The sequence below is a fragment of the Eumetopias jubatus genome, unplaced genomic scaffold (assembly GCF_037043125.1).
Source record: "Eumetopias jubatus isolate StellerSeaLion01/CBP00866 unplaced genomic scaffold, mEumJub1_p1.0 scaffold_2, whole genome shotgun sequence".
NCBI classification, from domain to species: Eukaryota; Metazoa; Chordata; class Mammalia; order Carnivora; family Otariidae; genus Eumetopias; species Eumetopias jubatus.
The window spans coordinates 167,186,462-167,191,338 of record NW_028274808.1 but is presented as its reverse complement, the minus strand read 5'-3'; the positions used below and the strand labels follow the sequence as shown (position 1 = coordinate 167,191,338).

The window sequence follows — 4,877 nt, the reverse complement described above, 5'->3', positions numbered from 1 at the left end:
TCATGACCCTGAGGTCATGACCTGAGCTAAAATCAAGAGTCAGACGCTTAACCGACTGAGCCACCCAAGCGTCCCTCATTTATTTTCTAATGGAGATATTCTGAGTATGAAAGCAAGCACTATTTAGTAATTCTGGAATAACAGACATCAACTGGCACTGTCCCAGGCACCCTTGACAGCAATCTGATCACCCCACTGATAGTGTGACATAATAAACAGACCAGGAGAAATCGGTGAACGTGTGGTGTATTTATTTAAGGGAAAGTGGTCCAGGAAGAGGGAATGCTCGAACCACTCTGCACAGACTTTGGGCATTGCGAATTTATAATTTTAGAATTTCTAAAACAAGAAGAGGACTCCACCATGGCATTGCCTCTCCTAGGAATGGCACCTTAAGGACTAGCCATACGGGGACTGGCTAACCTGCCCTGTCTGAGCCTGGCCACTGAGAGAGCTGATTGTCAGTGTAGGAGTATGGAGGCATTGCCAGTCAGAAGACCTGTTCCACACTACGGTCACAGAAAGATGGTATTAATGTAAGGTTGCTTTTTGGGGCACCTGGGTGGCTCATTCGGTTAAGCGTCTGCCTTCCACTCAGGTCATGATCTCAGGGTCCTGGGATAGAGCCTCACATTGGGATTCCCTGCTCAGTGGGGAGTCTGCTTCTCCCTCTGCCTCAACCCCTCCCCACCACTTGTGCTCTCTCTCTGCCTCGAATAAATAAATAAAATCTTAATTTTTTTTTTTTTTAAATGTGAGGTTGCTTTGTAAAAGGCTGAGCTCAATTTGTGGCTGTATTTTGAGAAGCTCTTTCTGTCTAGAGACTTGGCTCAACCATGGTCTGAGAGCTCCTGTAGAATAAGCCGCTGCTTCTGTTTTCTGGGTGTGATCTTCGCCTCACACACGAGCCTCTGGTCCTAGCGGTCTTCGAAGAGCTTGGGCTGCTCACCCCGGGGCTGTCGGCTGTCACAGTTCAGTTCATGGAGCACCATGCAGCTACTTTCCTGTTGCCCCTTGTTCTCCACAGGTCTTGCTCAGCTCAGCGCGATCATGTTCTGTCAGGAAACCACATTCTGGGGTAAGGAAGCTGAGGAGCCCAGCAGCATGGGGAGGTTGCACCTTACGCCATATTAGCTCTTCCTGCTCCTCCCCTTCCTCACCATAAAGTACCTGTGGGCACAAAGGTACTGTTCTGGATAACAATACACAACAACACATGAAGATTGATAGCTCTTACTCATTGGGGGTGTACTTTTGCCAGACACTTAAAAACATTAGGCATTCAAAACTCAAATTCTCACTCACCTGTGAGACAGGTATAATGCCATTAGGTTCATCCCTGTGAAGTTACTTATACTCTATCATTTTTGACCTACAGAAATGACATTTTCATACAGTGAGACCTAATATTTTACAGGCAAAGAAAGGAAAGTTCAGTGATGGTAAGAAAAATAAACTTACCAAAGTCACACAACTTGACTCATAATTAGAATTTTCATGCCAGTTGGTTGGCTTCTGGGTCTGGGTCCATGCACTTTTCCTCACTGACAGCTCTATCTTATATAAAATAGATTAATTCCTTCTTTCTTTGGAGAGCTTCAGGATAGAACACACTGATCCAGAGGGATTTGTAGAGCCTACGAATTCCCCTAATTCTGCAGAGAACTGACCCATTGCTGGAACATTTAGACCTGAGGGAAAGACCCTAATGCACAAGCTCATAAACATTAAGAGGGCACTGGGAAGTCAGAAGCAAAAAGGGAAATGGGCAAATGAGTCAGCTCAGAGGAAATCCTTTTAAGAGGTTATGCAAGGACATTGCTGTGATCTGGATGTGAAACAGTTGGCTGCCAGAAGCTGGCACCATTTCCCAATGGGGGTTCCTCACATCCCAAGTTCCTCAAGAGATGTCTGAACCAAATCGGCTGGGAAACTAACTGTATTCTCCAGCAATCAGACCAGAGCCAGTAATGGCAATGAGACTGGGAGCTAAGGGGCATTTCTCTGTTTCTCTGTCCTGCTAGCACCCCCCCACCCCAAACCCTGCTTCTGTTTTCCTCTGGATATCTGCATTTCCTCTTTCCCTCTCTTTACAAGTGGCTTTCTCAGTTTCTTCATGCATATGGTAGAAAATTATCCAAGAATGACCCTAAATTTTAGTGCCTACAGACATGGATGAGAATCACTGCATAAAGTTAGAAATTCTCCAGAAAGACAAAGCCAAATGATTAGGGTTAGGTCTGAGGTCTCCTGAGGCCAGGGATAGGTTCCATGCACACTGTCTAAGAAGGAGACATGGTACAATAGGCAAATTGATGTGTTTGCTATAATTGGTGTCAAGCCACACTGAGAAACTAGAGAAGTCTCTTTTCATGCCTTTTTTTTTTTTTTTTTTTTCCTCTTCTGGTGTGTCTTTGCTCAATCAAGAGTCTTCACAGCCTACCCCAACACTGGGCTCTATCTTCCCTCTTCCCAAGCCGTCCCATGCCACAGGAGGCTGTAGTCCTGGCTGTGATTCAGGTAATAGATGTTTGAGTTTGCAAATAATTACATATTTGGCTGCTAACATCATCATCTGATTGAAAATTAAAATTTTCTCTCACGAAGCAGCTATTTGGGTGATCATTTTGCAAAGTCAACTTCTTCAGATCCCTTTCCATTGACCTGATGTGTAAGGCATGTGAGAGCCATTGGAAGCTAAAGTACTAAATGAATGCAAATTGTTCCCATCATAACTTTATGATGCGTTGAGGGCCACCTGGAAAGCTTGTAGGGAATTCTTCTCAAGATTTTAGTCTCAACTGTCCTTGGTCATCTTTTAGATTACAGAAGAGTATTTGATGATCATTGCATTCCCAATAGGAATAAGAAACCTGACAAAAGAATAAAGTCAACGATGCTAGTCCATTTTCTGTGCTTCTTTGGAGTGTGTGTGTCCTGTGCTGGCTGAGCCTGGGCAGAATTCAATCTCTTGAACAGATGCCTGTAACAAAAAGTTAGCTGGGCTCTAGGGACGGCTAATGTCTCCATGGGCTGCAGAATGTTATTAAGGCTTGATGGCAATCTCCTGACATGTCAAAACTGAATTAAAGAACAGGAGCTGCCTGCCTGGCAGTGCTGAGGGCAGTTGGGAAGCTCAGCAAAGGAACAGGCATTAAGGAAGAAAGAATGCTGACAGAAGCTGGGCAGGCAGACAGAGCTATTTAATTCAGAGGGGTGGGTGTTAATTAATTGATTTTGGGTGAGGGAGATCTGATTTCTGAGCTAGACCACAAGCTGTTGCCAGTCTAGTTGGGAACAATGTCCTAACAGCTGTAGGAGTATCATCCATCGTCTGGATGGCTGACCTCATATTGTATCCATCTTCTTGTGTCCAGACTCAGCGTGCTGTGTCAGTTGGATGCCGGCAGCTCATTTTTCTTCCCCTTCAACATTACTCTTGTCTCTGCTTCTAATATCTCCAAAAACTCCCCTAGAGCCCCCAAATGATCCATGGCAAGTAGAAAGAAGGAAACCAGGAGTGAGTGGAAGTTATCACTCCTTCTAGAATGGCATAATTTTAAAGGTATGAAGTCTTGGCTTCCTATCCTTTTAAGATGGGTCAACTCCTCCCCAGAAGAAAGGTTAGTCATTAAAATTCACTAAAGCAAATGTCAGGCTCACGATGTCCTGATTTCCTATCTGGTCTCTGCTTTCTCACTGTGAAAAATTACTTTCTCTCAATTCCATTGTTTCACATAACAAAGGGCACATCCAATGATGTCCTCCCACATGCAGTTGTATGGAGACATTTATTATAGTAATTAATTTTTCAAGGTAAAAAATGGTATGATGTATTCTGAAATACAAACAGAAATGAATGGGGGTTTTTGGGTAGTTTTTTAAAGGTTATTTTGAGGTAGTGGGTAAAGCCCTGGATCTGGGTACAGAAGCTCTGGTTCAAGCAAGTCACTTAAAAATCTAAGGAGTCCTGTATGTATTTGTTAAAACTCACCAATCTGCAGTACTAAAAGGGTGCATTTTATTGTGTGTAAATTAACCTATATTTATACAAATATAACTCAAAGTCCAAAGAATAACTTTATTTAGTAAGTATGAAGGTAAAATATGCTCATCTGGAAATACAAAAAAGTAAAAACTAGCTATCACATCTCAACCACGAGATAATCACATATCTATTTTGGGTTACAGTGAGCTGAGTTAATTACATCCTACTACTCAGGATGCTCTGTCATCACTGGTCCATGCAAAGCCCCACAGTCCCCCTTCATCTATTCCTACTTTTATTTCTCTCTTACGTACCCTTACAAAATATGCTTTGATTTACATCACCCTTGTAAAATATGTAGTGTTGCTTTGTGCGTTTGTTTGTTTTTATTCCACTTAAATGAAATATTAGTGTCTGTAGAACCCATTCTGTTTCTAGATTATTCTAGTCCATACTAATACTGTGTTAAAGATATATCAGAGTTATATGGGAACTTAGCTCATTGATCCTGATTTCTACATAGCATTTACAAGGCTGTTGTCTCCAGTTTCCTACAACCCCACATAATATTGAAATAAAGCTCCTCTTACATGTCCCCTTGTGGACCTTGAGGTAACATCTCTACAGTATAGAACTGTGAGTGGCTTTCCTGGGTCATGGGATCCATAATGTGTACATCAGTGTATACACCCATCAGTAATTGTAGGAGGCTTTCAATTTTCCACATCCTCCAACATTTATGTATTTAATTAGTTTTCTGTCTATATTTTTTTAAAAAATAAATATTTTCTTGTTATAGAATTTACTTTTAAAACCTCTTTTACCATGACTTTTTTATGTTTTAAAATAATGTTCTAGTGTTATATTCAAAGCTAGACCTTAATTATTG

The 4,877-nt window shown here is 41.8% G+C and overlaps 1 long non-coding RNA gene across 1 annotated transcript; it reads right to left on the bottom strand.

Moving 5' to 3' along the window:
* Nucleotides 1-234: 234 nt before the first annotated feature.
* LOC114197563 (uncharacterized) lies at nt 235-1,726 on the bottom strand. The gene is made up of 3 exons (XR_003606923.2): nt 1,462-1,726; nt 1,306-1,372; nt 235-1,170 (listed from the first exon to the last, which is right to left on the bottom strand). It is a non-coding gene; the product is annotated as an uncharacterized LOC114197563 (long non-coding RNA).
* Nucleotides 1,727-4,877: the final 3,151 nt, after the last annotated feature.